This window comes from Narcine bancroftii, chromosome 2 (genome assembly GCF_036971445.1).
Source record: "Narcine bancroftii isolate sNarBan1 chromosome 2, sNarBan1.hap1, whole genome shotgun sequence".
Taxonomy (NCBI): Eukaryota; Metazoa; Chordata; class Chondrichthyes; order Torpediniformes; family Narcinidae; genus Narcine; species Narcine bancroftii.
The window spans coordinates 39,148,221-39,165,491 of NC_091470.1; the positions used below are offsets into that span (position 1 = coordinate 39,148,221).

At 39.2% G+C, this 17,271-nt stretch overlaps 1 long non-coding RNA gene across 1 annotated transcript; it reads right to left on the minus strand.

Annotated features, from left to right (window-relative positions):
* Positions 1-274: 274 nt before the first annotated feature.
* Positions 275-17,227, minus strand: LOC138752306 (uncharacterized). The gene is made up of 3 exons (XR_011350505.1): positions 17,016-17,227; positions 2,148-2,299; positions 275-1,022 (listed from the first exon to the last, which is right to left on the minus strand). It is a non-coding gene; the product is annotated as an uncharacterized lncRNA (long non-coding RNA).
* Between the last annotated feature and the right edge of the window lie 44 nt (positions 17,228-17,271).

The window sequence follows — 17,271 nt, forward strand, 5'->3', positions numbered from 1 at the left end:
AGGGTTCATCCAACCCTCTACTGCACCATCACCATTCCTGCAAAATTTAGGTCCAATGCTTCAGATCTGCAGCATCTGAAGGCCTTGCTTCACTTTCCTGCAACTTGTTTATAACTTACAGATACAAAATCTCATCCAGGTTTACATTCAATACTTCCCAAAATTATAATAGCACGGTTACTACGGAAGGGTATACAGGTATGACCAAAGGATTGATCATAACTTGGATTGGTCGTAAGTCAGATTTGCATGACTTAACAAGGTATCAAAGCAATTTTTCAACAAATGAACCTTTAATGAAGAATCTCAGCACATGTACAGTATTAAAAAAAAACGGTTGTAGGTGTGGGTTGACGTATCTCGCGTAGGTTGTAAGCTGATGACTACCTGTATTGTTCTTAAAAATAACAGGCCTGTTGATTTTCTAATTGTCTTCAAAGAGTCTCTTCACTGCTAAGTTTCCTTGTGGCATACCATTTCAATATGATTGCGACATGCAATTGTAAAGGATTAACGTACCAATCCATGGTGTTGCTAGGAATCTTGATTAAAATGTGCCATGGAATGACAGAGATGGGCATTGATCCATTCTGATGCAATTCTGTAGAACGGGTGATAGTGAGCTGACAAACTGTTTTCGCTTGTTTTATATCTCATTAGTTATTTTCGTTGACATCAAGCGCACACAGTCAAAACCAATCTTGATCTTTTTCTTTATGGATTACTGAGTCTGAAGAAACTACCGGGTAATTTATTTCTGGAGACTGGATTCATTTGCTATGCAGCCTCCTCCTAAGTTGTCCTCCAGCTACACAATTCTCAGCACCAGATATATTGACACCCACTTACATTCCATTAATTGTTTAAAATGTGAGCTCTTGGTAACAATACTTTTCTTATCACTGAGCTCATTTGACCAGCATCAAATTCCACACTGCAAAATAGTTCGAATGTTGCCCCAAGCTCCTTTGATTGATATTAATCAGCTTCATTCTGCAATCCATTCTTATGCACGAGAAAATCTACAAATGAGCATTAGGACAAAGTGTACATTAAGTTCCATAATGTGAGAAAAATTACCCATTAAAGATCACAAGATAGATGAAGCTTATCTCAGCTTGTTTGGTGCACAATACGAAAGGAATTGATTTTTTTTCCCTGGCACATATCCTGCATATGTGACAACAGATTTTTTTTGTGAATATGAATTGATACTGTTTCCATCTTAAAAGATCATAATTTGTAGTCACAGGATAAGGAAACCCACACAAATTTTAGCATCCATTCAAAGATTACCTTATTCTCAGTCATCTTAAATTTGGAGTCAATGAAATTTAAAGATAGGGCAGGTTGCTGTCTAACAATTCAGATGATGGTATCCTTGCACTTGGTAAAGAGGTGAATTAATGTAGATCACATATAGCTCGTGGCCTTGAAAAGCAAATACTGATTGGGACAAATGCATGAAATTAAGGGAGAAATTTAATCAGAACAAGTTATGACCTACTTCTGGAATTAAAATCTCTATTCCTCATAATTGGACAAGATTACAATTTTTATTGGCCTTTGGTGTGATGATGCTTAATTAATTACAATTAATTCCTTAATAGATATTCAATTTAGGATTTTATTCTTAAGATATTTTTATTGAAGTTTGCAATAATTCAAAAATTAAAGAATACCATTATATATTGAAATACAAATTACAATAACAGTTTTTTAGAAGACACTCCCGTTAAGTCATAACCCCTATCACAATGCAAGGTGTGAAAAAAAAACTAAAGAGACAGCACAGCATTGAAGCTTTTAATAATCTTCAAACTTTAGATGATGGTCATGGTCCATAAAAGGGCCCCATGTCTTTATGAAAATAGTATTTGAATTTTTAATGGAATAGCTAATTGTTTTTTTTCCTAAACTTAAACAAGAGACATCTCTTAACCATTGTGTATGTGTAGGTGGAGTATTGTTTTTTCATTTAATTAAAATTGCATGTCTCGGTATTAAAGAAGTAAAAGATAAACTTAGGATTTTGTCAGCAAGGACTTCACCCTGAGGAGGTGCAGGTTGTCAATTACAGTAACTCGAGTATTTCCATGGTTAACGTGTGTGGGCTGTCGCTGGAAACTGAAGAGAATTTTACTCACCAATGAAGAGAATACTGACAATCACACTCTAGGCTGTGTTTTAATCCTTGCAGTGGCATTGGCACCTCAGCAAACTTTTCATCCCTCCAGTTACACTCCTTGCAGCGTGGCACTCCAAAGAAGATCAAGGAATTGGAGCTGGATTCAATGTTCTGTGATGGCATAAAATGAACCATCAGCCCATTTTACAATCCGCTTAGTGTGATAGCACAGATTCTATCACCAATGTATATATTGTAGTATAGGATGTCTGTGATTGGCTGAGAGTGTAGCCACACTTACCGGCAGGTCTTAAAGGATTGCTCCTAGCCAGACCAGGTCATTCTGGACTGGTCGACCTACTTGTGATATGCTCCAGTCTTTTAGTTAATAAAAGCCTTGGTTTGGATCAACAAGTCTTTGGTTCTTTCGACGCACTCTACACTTAGTTTTTAAACAATTGTCATAGTTAATTTAAGGTGAACTCTTGGTTTGGTTTCGCCATCTTACATAAGTTTACAATGTCAAGCACAGCAAGGCCCGGTGTTGACGATGAATGACGTTGACTGTCTCTGACTCCTCTCTAACTTGTAACCCAAGAGTGTGCTGAGCACCTGACTGAATTCAGCAGGGCTGGGCCTCTGGTGAGCTCCACAACACTCGATGATCATTAAAAACACAGCAGAAACCATACAATTGGCTCCGTTATGATGTTCAGTGCCTTGTCACCCAAAGTGATTGGCAGGAAAACTATTGGTGATGTTTATTGACTGCAACCTTTTATTAGGCCACATACACACTGCACCCTGAATAAGAACAAGACCAACAAGAATCAGCAAGGGTTTCCACATCAGTAACCTTAAAGGTAAATATAAAATCATAAATAATTAATCTTTCATCTTGCTGAAGCCTCTTAAAATGCAACACCACACTCTGAACTAAGACTAAAGCTCAGCAGTGTATTCCTTCCCTGATATCCTCTCCTCAGACTCCCTCCCACAACTTCACCCCCAACCTGTCAATCAACATTCCCACTCTGGATGCACCCTCAGGATTGCTTCCCCCCTCACCCCCACCCCCTTCCTAAAGTCCCACATGGACCAGTGACCCAAATCACTCCATGAGAGGCCTCTCAATGATCCAAATAAATCTCAAGTGACAGACTAGGAGGTTAAGCTTCTAGCAGTGAAGTGTGGGAAGTGAGAAGCCCAGCGGGATCAGAAATAAAGAGTACCAACAGTATTCCCATAAACACTGGCAAACTGCTTCAACATCAGTCTGTGTCTCAATGTATTGTCAATTTCCATAACTTTTAGAATAGGTGGACATTTAAAGAGCATTTAGATATTCTGAGAATAGGGCATGAAGAGGGAGACCAACTGGTTAAATATTTAATGCAGAACATAATTTGATCAGATGGATCTAGAAAAGTCATGAAGGAAATTATTGGACAAATATTGAAGGTGGAATCACATAAGATTTGTTTACTTGATGATTTTAAAAAAAATTGGATACAAATATTCAAGAGAAAAACTCAATGCCTTTATAGATCCCATGAAAATATTGTAGAAGTAAGGGTCTTTCCAGTTTAGTTGACATTGATGCATACATTAAATACATTAACACATTCAATATTTAACCAAACTATAAATACAACGAGGTTAATGCTTATGTTGGGGACTGTTGCAAATACCTAAAGACAGTGGTGGGGATGGCTGGATATGTGTTGCCTGGCAATGACAGTCAAGCTGAAATTCCATGAGTCCTGTCCAAGAGCAGCGAGAAGCTCCAGAATGTGAGTTGCCTGATAACAACTGACGGGCTGATAAATTTCCAATAATCCTGCTTCTCTCTGGAATCATGTGATTTACAAGAATTAGGAGCACTGAAACTGCAAAAGTACCTGAGGGGAGGGAGGTCATGTCTGTCCACAATATGGCGCATCATGTAGATCAGTGGTTTCCACACTTTTTCTTTCCACTCACATATCGTCTTAAATAATCCCTATGCCATAGATGCTCTGTGATTAGTAAGGTGGGGGGAAAAATGGTTGAAAACCACTGCGCTGGATCCAATTGTTTTGATTGATAAAAATTGTCATTGGACTATTTCCTTTGGAGTTATGAAATCATGCACATAACAAGCCAATTAGGTATGATCAAAACAGTGGTTTTCAAATTTTTTTGTTTCACTCACATACCACTTTAAGTAATCCCTTACTAATCACAGAGCACCTATGGCATAGGTGGTATGTGAATGGAACGAAAAAATTTGAAAACCACTAATGTAGATAGACACTGCATAATGCTGATAGGATAATGCTTGCTGCCTAGGAGGTGATCGTTTGAGTCTGGTTAATGTCAAATAGCTTTGGAGAATTTGGATAAGTGCATTTATCGGTTCAAGGAGCTCCTTGATCCTTCAAGGAATGGGAACAACAATTCATGCAATCTGGACATGTGAGAGAGTAGAAAAATTTTGGGATGATCTCAATCAGATATTAAATAAAATAACAGAAAACAATATACCAAAGAATCCAGAGATCTTTCTCCTAAGTAACATAAAAAACAAAGAATTTGGAATTGGTTTGGAGGATGCACAAAAAAGATTTGTTAAGATAGCCCTAGCCGTAGCAAAAAAATGTATTATGTCAACCTGGAAATTGGAAGATAATTTGAAAATACAACAATGGTATATAGAAATGAATAAATGTATTCCATTAGAAAAAATAACATATAGTTTAAGAAATAATATTGAAATATTCGAACAAATATGGGAGCCTTACATTAAATACAATAGCGAAAACCTACCGGGGACAAACATTACCTAAGTTGATGGAAGGAGAAGGAAAGAAAAGAATTGACTCAGTAGAATTTCTGGTGTATTTTTGTTGAATGACAACATTGTCTGACTGGTTTAATGCAACCTAGATTGTATACCTAAAATGGATGAGAGGGGGGGGGGTGGGTGGGGGGGGGTGGCCTGGGAGGAGGGGGGGGGGAGAAAAAGTCACTGTATATGTGTGAAAAAGAAAAAGTGTATACCATGACTAATGTGATTTAAGGTGTGAAAAAAAAATTTAAAAAAAAATAAAAAAATCACTGCTCTAGAAAAAAAAAGGAATTGGCTAAAGGAAAGTCTGAGTCCTTCATTCTTCAGGACAGTAAATTGCTGATCGAGATTTTCCCCCCAGAACTTGGATCGAGGATCGACACTGATCCTCCCCAAAATAGTGAGATATTCTTTCATTAATTACCAATAATTGCCATCTCACTGACAAAAGGCAAAGGAGGAAAAACCCAACACCCAACCCCAACCCACCAATTTTCCCCTGCATCCGCTGCAACCGTGTCTGCCTGTCCCGCATCGGACTTGTCAGCAACAAACGAGCCTGCAGCTGACGTGGACATTTACCCCCTCCATAAATCTTCGTCCGCGAAGCCAAGCCAAAGAAAGAATTGTCAATAATATTAATAATACTGAGGAAGTCCATTCATAGCCTAGCTAAAGACTTGAGTAAATAGAGTTTGCAACATAATGTAAATGTATGAGGATTTTAAGTTACCACAAGGGCTGGGCATGAGGTTCAGATGAGAGGCAAATGTTAAAACTTAAATATGATCTAGATATGTACACCTTAAGCTGTTTCCTTTTTCCTCAGCTTTGAAAGGGAGATCTCAGATTAAATGAAGTGAATAGTTGCTTCGACCACCACACTATACAGTAACTTGCTGCATAAGTAATAAAACAAAGCTGTGAACATTTGACCTTCCATTAAAATAAACTGCGGTGCCCCTTTGAAAAGATTGGAAAGCACAATTGAGAGCATCTACAAAATAAATATTATTTAACATGTTCCTCCTTTATAAGAGGGGCAACAAGCAAAGGCTTCACACCTGATTCATGACTTTCACAGCTACAACTTCATATTGTACACAGTTAATTATTTCTGTAATGTAGGAAATAAGGCAGCTAATTTGCCCACATCAATAAAATGGCGGTGGGAAAATCAGTTGGTTGTGAAATTAATCAGGCCAATATGGGCCATCTTCAAAATCAGATCCATTGCATCTATCAAAGAATGTAAAGATGTTTTCTATCAAAGACCCTTCTGCTTTTTTTCAGGTTTGCAACATCTTCAGTTTTTGATTTTCAGTGCGGGCAATACTTAGTGGGAAAGGGTCCCATCCCTGTGAATAAAGGCAAATGTGCCAACTCTGAGCTTGGCCCAAACAGCACTCATGTACAAGCTCACATTCTGAGATGGATGATTTCGACACTGGTTCATCTCTGCAATTTCTTGGGCCTGGAACCATCTGCTAAAAGGACCATCCAGGATCCCAGATCCATGCAGTTTGACCTCCTTTTCAACGCACCCTCTACCTGTACCCACTGGGCATGGGGCACGGTGAAGGATTTGCTCATTGTGCAAACTGTGCTGCGTTCCTGTTTCTTTTACTACAGTGGAAGCATGGAAGTAGGGGCAGAAATAGAATGAGTAACGCAATGAACAGCACCTTAAATAAATCAGAGAAAGCAATGAATCTCTTGAAGCCAAAGAATCAATGCCTCCGTGACAGTGGGCATAACGAGGTTCTACGTCAGGTTTTATGGTTACCGAAGAGGGGCACTGAACCAGAAGTGCAACCAAGTAATTGACATCTGATGCTACTTTGGATTTTCCTTCATTCCGATTGAAAAGCAGAAGTATCCCAGTACATTTCTTGAACATACAACAGACTACAAGAGAATGCAGCTACAATTAATTATGGTGAACCAGGCTGTCTGAAGACATTGAACAGGGTAGTGACTGAGGGCATAGAAAGGCTGTGACACCAATGAACAAGTCCAGGGCTTTCTCCGCACGGAACTGAGGCCTTCATTTCAACTCATGAATAGAAGAATATAGGGCAATGATGCAGAGCACTGTTCATTCAGCCAAAACAACAACTGCTTCTTTGAATAAAGGGATACGATTATATATATATTTATTGTAAAGCAATGACAAGATTTATTTGTGCCCTGCTTAAAATAATAAAACTACTTGAAATTGCTTCTGGCAAGCAATCCAGTTGCTGCCGGTGAAACGATGAGAGAGTACAGAAGTTTACTACATAGAAACAGTCGCCTTGCTCACATGCTCCCTGCAGGCCAATGTTTTCCTCGGCTTCAGTTATTTATCCTCTTTTCTATTAATAGATACAATGCAATCTCCCTCAACTAGGTTTGGTGGCAAAGCATTACATGCTCCAACAACCTCCTGGATAAAGACATTTCTCGTAAGCTGTCCCCTAATTCTCTCCAGTGACAACTTTAAATCGTCGAACTCCTCAACCAGAGGAAAAGGTCTTTCTCTATTCATTCAATCAAAATATTTCATCATGTTAAAAACCTTCATTCATCTCCTCCAGGCCATCCCTGTTCCAGTGGAAATAGCATGACTCTCTCAAGTATACCCTCTTAAGAATAACCTTCCATCTGTGACATTATCCTGGAAATGCTTTCTGTCTTCAATGTTTCCTCAAAATAGAGCACCTTAAATATGCTCATTTCTGCATGGTGGATTAATCTATTTTCTATTAATTTAACATTATTAATTTGCTCTTATATCACGCAAGTACACTTAACATTGCAGTAATGCTTTTCCACTTTTAAAGAGCTCCAAAACTTTTCCAGATCTAAGGTCGGACCTGACCTGGGTTGACTTTAAAGCTGAGGGTCTTTTGCCAATTAAGTGAATGGACAGTGGATCCACCATCCATTCAAAATCAGAAAATCATGTTAATTGAAACAAATCAGTTTTGCCACGGGTGTTTAAGCATTGGACCAGCTTGGTCAAGCCACTGGAGGCTTCTAGATGAACCAGCAAGACTAGGACAAAAAAATACATTGGGGGCGGAATTCAGCAGGTCAGGAAATGTCTGTGGGAGAGAAGGGAGTGGTCACGCCCTAACCCACCATCTCCTGCCTCAGCATAACCACAGGACGCCTGAGCTGGCAGTACCTGAAGTTCCACATTAGAATCAAGGATTTGACCCCAAAAAAATGAATAAATCAGTAATGTATATCTAATCAATTATGTGCAATAACTTTGAGAAGTTGGTGATATTTTAACCAGTTGGAATAGTTCCAAAGATTGTTGCAGTTATTTCAAAGTTTTTTTGAGTTAGAGAATAACTTCAGCAAGTACTGGATCTGCTTTTTTCACCAAGAAGGTAAAAGAGAAAATTCAATTCTTGTTCCCATTGTCTCAAATGCAATTCTCAAATTCAACAAAAAAACCTGAGCTGGATAGAATAGCAATGAAGAAGATGCGCAAAACGTTCTTTAATGTAATCAGATCACTGTTTCTTGTCATATTTAATGTGTGTTTGTGCTATAAGATTTCTGACAATTTCTAAGGACACTATGAAAGGACTTGTGCACTTGGAAAAGGAATATTACCTATCTCTGACATTTATTAAATGCAACCAACTCAGGAGAGTGACAAATGGGGCGAGGGGCTATCTCTTTAAAGTTATATTGATTCACTAATGCAGTTGATGCTATTAAATGCAGCTAACACACTTCCTTTCATTTCTTTTCTCTCTGCAATTACAATACTATTTCAAGACTGAAATGAAGGTCAGGTTATCAAACGGCATACAGCATCGCACAACTTGAATTGAATTGCATTTTCCTTTCTAATGCAAATAATAGCTAAGATCAGACATTACACTTTGAAGCGTGTAGAGCAATGGAAAGACACATTTACGTGACCCTCATTTCTCTTCTCCACTTCCAGTGAATGGTAATGCTCTTTGAATCTTCTACCCACTTACCAAAAATTGTGTACATTCATAACTATATAGCAGCATTGACAAATGAGCTGCCTTTTTGCATTACTGAAACTATCAATAACAAATGATTATTCTAGGAATGCAGTCAAGAGCTAAGCTGAAAAGCTGACACCAGTCTCTGTCCAAGCAGTCAGGGTAACGAATAGAGTAGGTAGCAAAGATGAGAGCATGATAATCACTGAAAATACAATAGAATCAAAGCACTTCACAACAAAATAGGATAACTAGCCATTCCTGTATCCAAGACAAAGTACATGTCGAGTTTAAAATAGATTTCAGAGATTGATTAATTGAACATTATGAACATCAGACATGCTACACGAACCAATTAAAATAATCTTCCTGAGGTGCTCCAACATCAAGAAGCTCAAAGGCAGTAATCTATGGAGCAACACAGTCGTAAATGGTTCATTAATTTTCATGGCAGCGGTTGGAAAATGCAGAGGAGTTGAACGTCTATCAGGGAGTTCCAGATTGTCTGCTGCAACTTTGATGGAAGATGCATGGAAATTTTGTGGCACCAGTGTTATGCTAGATTATTAGCAGAACCCCCTTGAAATTTCTATCCTGCATATCAATGATATTTATAAAAAATATCAGAATGAATCAGATTTTCCTTCAGCTGGATTCTAGAGCTACCCCATGTTTAACATGGACGTCCAGTCCCTATATACTTCTATCAGGAAACCCTTGGGCCCCCATCATTTCTTTCTGCAATGCAGATCCAACCATTTCCCATCAACTGACACACTCCTCCACTTGGCACAGCTTGTTCTTTCCCTGAACAACTTCTCTTTCTGATTTCTCTCTCTTTTTACTCTCCAGAACAGCTGCAGTGTTGTGTGACTCCATTTGCTTCAGCTACCTGTTTTGGAGAAAACTGACCACTTACTGCAGTTATTTTTCACCTTAGAGCATAGAGCATTAAACATAATAGCACAGAACAGGCCTTTCAGCCCACAATGTTGTGCCAACCTTTGTAAACCTACTCAACAACTACCTCATTCTTCCCTACCTCACCCCCGTAACCCTCTATTTTTCTTGTATCTATGTGCCTGGCTAATTCTTTTAACAGTACCAGTCTCAACAATTTCTTGTACCAGTCTCTACCACCACCCCTGATAATGCACTTCAGGAACCAATCCCTGTGTAAAAACTTACCTCTGACATCTCCCCTAAACTAAACTTTCCATTATTCACCTTAAGTAGATGTCCTCTGGTATTTGCTATTGTTGCCCTAGGGCAACAATATCTATCTATATCCCTGATGATCTTATATGCCTCTATTAAATAATCTCTCATCCTTTGTCAAAAGAGAAAATTGGTAGCTCTGCCAATCTTGCTTCTTAAGGCATGTTTTCAATCCAGACAGCATTCTCATAGATATCCTCTGCACTCTCTCTAAAGCATCTACATTTTTCCTGTAATGAGGGGACCAGAACTGAACATAATACTCTTAAATGTTTTCTGACTAGTTTTACAGGTCTGCAACATTACCTCATGGCACTTGAAATCAATTCCCTGATGAATGAAACCCAGAACACCATATGCCTTCCTAACCACTCCATAAATGTGCGCTGCAAGCTTGAAGAATCTATGGGCCTGGATCACAAGATCGCTCTGTTCCTCTACAAATCCTACTATAAACCATGTCCTCTGATTTCAAGTTCAACCCTCAAAATTTCACACTTATCTGGACTAAACTCCATCAGCCTCTTCTCTATCCAACTATGTATCCTGTCTTTTATGGTTTTAAAACTGCAAAACTGAGGAAAAAATTAACATAATTACTTGTGGTTGTTCACACTGGGCACCTTTTTAGATTGCAAGTACCTGAGTGCAACAGTCCCAGTGGTTGGATGTGTAGTGGATGGATGACCGTCAACAATTTTTTTCGGTACAATTTACACTGCAGGCTTCCTCTAAAAAGTTGTAGGGGTCCTGCAGGATAAATCATGGAGCAAGAATTGCCTCAAAATTGTTGCACATTTTTTTTTAAACTGCTTGTGTAGCGGCAAAATTCCTTGATTGTCTAAAAACCATATATATATCTTGTTTTGTCCTACGATGCACTATCCCCAACACTTTCAATCTTCACAAGATCTACAAACTTTCTGACACATCCTGCACTTCTTTTTCCAAGTCCTTTATAAAGATCACAAAGAATGAGGTGGGGGGTTGGGGGCTGGGGGGGGGCAGCACAGATCTATACATAATGTGATTAGTCACCGATCTCCAGGAAGAATACATTCCATTTACTATCATTCTCTGCTTTGTGTCGGCAAGCAAATTCTAAATCCAAGCAACCAATCTTCAATGGATCCTAGGCCTAATAACTTCCTGAATGAGTCTATCATGAGGGACCTTATGAAAAGCCTTGTCAAAATCCGTATACATCACATTCACTAATTTATCATCATCAGTTTCCTTTGTCACTTCCTTGAAAACTGTAAATTAGGCTCATGAGGCACTTTATGCTCCTTTAAATGCTTATATATAATCTCTCTAAGAATTGTTTCCAATCATTTGCCCACCAATGATGTAAGACTCCCTTTTAGTTTTCTTAAACAAAAGGAATGTGATTCCCATTCTCCAATCTATGTGGTGAGGGAGGACACAAAGATTAATGCCAATACTCCAGCAATCTATTCCCTTGCTTCCTGTGATAACCTGGGGTATATTGTTTGCAGTCTTGGGGACGTATGTATCCAAAAAATTTTAAGGAGATCTAGCACTTCCTCTTTCTTAAACTTGACATGCTCTTGCACATTAGTCTACGCTGACCTCACATTCACCAAGGTCCCTCTCCGCAGTGAATGCTGAAGCAAAATATTCATTTGAGACCTCCCCTACCTGCTCTGCCTCCAGCATACATTTTCCCATTCACCCTTTATTGGACCTACCCTCTAGTCATCCTTCTGTTCTTTATGTGCACGTAGAACGCTTTAAGATTTACCTTAATCCTACAGGCAAAAGCCTTCTCATCACCACTTCTTGCTCTCTTAAGTCTTTTAGAACATAGAACTTTACAGTACAGTACAGGCCCTTTGGCATATGATGTTGTGCCCACCTATATAAACCTACTCAATAAGCTAATCCTCACATGCATATCCCTATATTTTTATTGCATTCATGTGCCTGTCTAAGAGTCTTTTAAATGCCCCAGCCTTGAACCAGTCTCCACCACCAGCCCTGACAATGAATTTCAGCCACTGATCCTTTCTTAAGCTCCTTCCTAGCTCCTGTATAATTCTCATGGGCCCTTCCTGACTTTTGCTTCCTAAACCTGGTGTATGTTTCCTTCTTCCAAAACCTGGTGTAAGTTTCCTTCTTCCTAAACCTGGTGTATGTTTCCTTCTTCCTAAACCTGGTGTATGTTTCCTTCTTCCTAAACCTGATGTATGTTTCCTTCTTCCTAAACCTGGTGTATGTTTCCATCTTCCTAAACCTGGTGTATGTTTCCTTCTTCCTAAACCTGGTGTATGTTTCCTTCTTCCTAAATCTGGTGTAAGTTTCCTTCTTCCTAAACCTGGTGTATGTTTCCTTCATCCTAAACCTGGTGTAAGTTTCCTTCTTCCTAAACCTGGTGTAAGTTTCCTTCTTCCTAAACCTGGGGTATGTTTCCTTCTTCCTAAACCTGGTGTAAGTTTCCTTCTTCTTAAACCTGGTGTAAGTTTCCTTCTTCCTAAACCTGGTGTATGTTTCCTTCTTCCTAAACCTGGTGTATGTTTCCTTCTTCCTAAACCTGGTGTATGTTTCCTTCTTCCTAAACCTGGTGTATGTTTCCTTCTTCCTAAACCTGTTGAATGGTTCCTTCTTTCTAAACCTGGTGTATGTTTCCTTCTTCCTAAACCTGTTGAATGGTTCCTTCTTTCTAAACCTGGTGTATGTTTCCTTCTTCTTAAACCTGGTGTAAGTTTCCTTCTTCCTAAACCTGGTGTTTGTTTCCTTCTTCTTAAACCTGGTGTAAGTTTCCTTCTTCCTAAACCTGGTGTATGTTTCCTTCTTCCTAAACCTGGTGTAAGTTTCCTTCTTCCTAAACCTGGTGTATGTTTCCTTCATCCTAAACCTGGTGTAAGTTTCCTTCTTCTTAAACCTGGTGTATGTTTCCTTCTTCCTAAACCTGGTGTATGTTTCCTTCTTCCTAAACCTGGTGTATGTTTCCTTCTTCCTAAACCTGGTGTATGTTTCCTTCTTCCTAAACCTGGTGTATGTTTCCTTCTTCCTAAACCTGGTGTATGTTTCCTTCTTCCTAAACCTGGTGTATGTTTCCTTCTTCCTAAATCTGGTGTAAGTTTCCTTCTTCCTAAACCTGGTGTATGTTTCCTTCATCCTAAACCTGGTGTAAGTTTCCTTCTTCCTAAACCTGGGGTAAGTTTCCTTCTTCCTAAACCTGGGGTATGTTTCCTTCTTCCTAAACCTGGTGTAAGTTTCCTTCTTCTTAAACCTGGTGTATGTTTCCTTCTTCCTAAACCTGGTGTATGTTTCCTTCTTCCTAAACCTGGTGTATGTTTCCTTCTTCCTAAACCTGGTGTATGTTTCCTTCATCCTAAACCTGGTGTAAGTTTCCTTCTTCTTAAACCTGGTGTATGTTTCCTTCTTCCTAAACCTGGTGTATGTTTCCTTCTTCCTAAACCTGGTGTATGTTTCCTTCTTCCTAAACCTGGTGTATGTTTCCTTCATCCTAAACCTGGTGTAAGTTTCCTTCTTCTTAAACCTGGTGTATGTTTCCTTCTTCCTAAACCTGGTGTGTGTTTCCTTCTTCCTAAACCTGGTGTATGTTTCCTTCTTCCTAAACCTGGTGTATGTTTCCTTCTTCCTAAACCTGGGGTATGTTTCCTTCTTCCTAAACCTGGTGTATGTTTCCTTCATCCTAAACCTGGTGTAAGTTTCCTTCTTCTTAAACCTGGTGTATGTTTCCTTCTTCCTAAACCTGGTGTGTGTTTCCTTCTTCCTAAACCTGGTGTATGTTTCCTTCTTCCTAAACCTGGTGTATGTTTCCTTCTTCCTAAACCTGGTGTATGTTTCCATCTTCCTAAACCTGGTGTATGTTTCCTTCTTCCTAAACCTGGTGTATGTTTCCTTCTTCCTAAATCTGGTGTAAGTTTCCTTCTTCCTAAACCTGGTGTATGTTTCCTTCATCCTAAACCTGGTGTAAGTTTCCTTCTTCCTAAACCTGGTGTAAGTTTCCTTCTTCCTAAACCTGGGGTATGTTTCCTTCTTCCTAAACCTGGTGTAAGTTTCCTTCTTCTTAAACCTGGTGTAAGTTTCCTTCTTCCTAAACCTGGTGTATGTTTCCTTCTTCCTAAACCTGGTGTATGTTTCCTTCTTCCTAAACCTGGTGTATGTTTCCTTCTTCCTAAACCTGGTGTATGTTTCCTTCTTCCTAAACCTGTTGAATGGTTCCTTCTTTCTAAACCTGGTGTATGTTTCCTTCTTCCTAAACCTGTTGAATGGTTCCTTCTTTCTAAACCTGGTGTATGTTTCCTTCTTCTTAAACCTGGTGTAAGTTTCCTTCTTCCTAAACCTGGTGTTTGTTTCCTTCTTCTTAAACCTGGTGTAAGTTTCCTTCTTCCTAAACCTGGTGTATGTTTCCTTCTTCCTAAATCTGGTGTAAGTTTCCTTCTTCCTAAACCTGGTGTATGTTTCCTTCATCCTAAACCTGGTGTAAGTTTCCTTCTTCTTAAACCTGGTGTATGTTTCCTTCTTCCTAAACCTGGTGTATGTTTCCTTCTTCCTAAACCTGGTGTATGTTTCCTTCTTCCTAAACCTGGTGTATGTTTCCTTCTTCCTAAACCTGGTGTATGTTTCCTTCTTCCTAAACCTGGTGTATGTTTCCTTCTTCCTAAACCTGGTGTATGTTTCCTTCTTCCTAAATCTGGTGTAAGTTTCCTTCTTCCTAAACCTGGTGTATGTTTCCTTCATCCTAAACCTGGTGTAAGTTTCCTTCTTCCTAAACCTGGGGTAAGTTTCCTTCTTCCTAAACCTGGGGTATGTTTCCTTCTTCCTAAACCTGGTGTAAGTTTCCTTCTTCTTAAACCTGGTGTATGTTTCCTTCTTCCTAAACCTGGTGTATGTTTCCTTCTTCCTAAACCTGGTGTATGTTTCCTTCTTCCTAAACCTGGTGTATGTTTCCTTCATCCTAAACCTGGTGTAAGTTTCCTTCTTCTTAAACCTGGTGTATGTTTCCTTCTTCCTAAACCTGGTGTATGTTTCCTTCTTCCTAAACCTGGTGTATGTTTCCTTCTTCCTAAACCTGGTGTATGTTTCCTTCATCCTAAACCTGGTGTAAGTTTCCTTCTTCTTAAACCTGGTGTATGTTTCCTTCTTCCTAAACCTGGTGTGTGTTTCCTTCTTCCTAAACCTGGTGTATGTTTCCTTCTTCCTAAACCTGGTGTATGTTTCCTTCTTCCTAAACCTGGTGTATGTTTCCTTCTTCCTAAACCTGGTATATGTTTCCTTCTTCCTAAATCTGGTGTAAGTTTCCTTCTTCCTAAACCTGGTGTATGTTTCCTTCATCCTAAACCTGGTGTAAGTTTCCTTCTTCTTAATCCTGGTGTATGTTTCCTTCTTCCTAAACCTGGTGTGTGTTTCCTTCTTCCTAAACCTGGTGTATGTTTCCTTCTTCCTAAACCTGGTGTATGTTTCCTTCTTCCTAAACCTGGTGTATGTTTCCTTCTTCCTAAACCTGGTGTATGTTTCCTTCTTCCTAAACCTGGTGTATGTTTCCTTCTTCCTAAATCTGGTGTAAGTTTCCTTCTTCCTAAACCTGGTGTAAGTTTCCTTCTTCCTAAACCTGGTGTATGTTTCCTTCATCCTAAACCTGGTGTAAGTTTCCTTCTTCCTAAACCTGGGGTATGTTTCCTTCTTCCTAAACCTGGTGTGTGTTTCCTTCTTCCTAAACCTGGTGTATGTTTCCTTCTTCCTAAACCTGGTGTATGTTTCCTTCTTCCTAAACCTGGTGTATGTTTCCTTCTTCCTAAACCTGGTGTATGTTTCCTTCTTCTTAAACCTGGTGTATGTTTCCTTCTTCCTAAACCTGGTGTATGGTTCGTTCTTTCTAAACCTGGTGTATGTTTCCTTCTTCCTAAACCTGGTGTATGTTTCCTTCTTCCTAAACATGGTGTTTGTTTCTTTCTTCCTAAACCTGGTGTATGTTTCCTTCTTCCTAAACCTGGTGTATGTTTTCTTCTTCCTAAACCTGGTGTAAGTTTCCTTCTTCCTAAACCTGGTGTAAGTTTCCTTCTTCCTAAACCTGCTGTAAGTTTCCTTCTTCCTAAACCTGGTGTATGTTTCCTTCTTCCTAAACCTGGTGTAAGTTTCCTTCTTCCTAAACCTGGTGTATGTTTCCTTCTTCCTAAACCTGGTGTATGTTTCCTTCTTCCTAAACCTGGTGTATGTTTTCTTCTTCCTAAACCTGGTGTATGTTTCCTTCTTCTTAAACCTGGTGTATGTTTCCTTCTTCCTAAACCTGGTGTATGGTTCCTTCTTTCTAAACCTGGTGTATGTTTCCTTCTTCCTAAACCTGGTGTATGTTTCCTTCTTCCTAAACATGGTGTTTGTTTCTTTCTTCCTAAACCTGGTGTATGTTTCCTTCTTCCTAAACCTGGTGTATGTTTTCTTCTTCCTAAACCTGGTGTAAGTTTCCTTCTTCCTAAACCTGGTGTAAGTTTCCTTCTTCCTAAACCTGCTGTAAGTTTCCTTCTTCCTAAACCTGGTGTAAGTTTCCTTCTTCCTAAACCTGGTGTAAGTTTCCTTCTTCCTAAACCTGGTGTAAGTTTCCTTCTTCCTAAACCTGGTGTATGTTTCCTTCTTCCTAAACCTGGTGTAAGTTTCCTTCTTCCTAAACCTGATGTATGTTTCTTTCTTCCTCTTGACTATTTCTGACCTTGTGTGAGCTTATATCAATTTCAGAGATCAAATGCTAGCTAAAATATTATAGTTTCAAGATCAGAGGACCGAATGATTGTGAAATATATTAAGATTCATGCCAAAGCTGCCATTTTCTCTGACAAGGAATGAGTGTGAGCCCCAATGCAAAGTCGCTTACCACAGAGCAGTTCTTACCCCCTCATTGTTCTGCTTTTGCAAAGCACATTGGAGGAAGGGTTCCTAATGGAATCAGGGAATTATGAGGGAGGACAAAAGCTGAGATGCAACATCTTCATTAAAATTCCCTCAATAATGTGTGGATCGAGAATGTGAGAGAGCATCAATAAATGGCGACCACTTGTGCAGATCATCACACAACATTGATCAGATCTGTTGTAAGCTGACATGTAATAGTTCATCAGCTATGCCCCCTA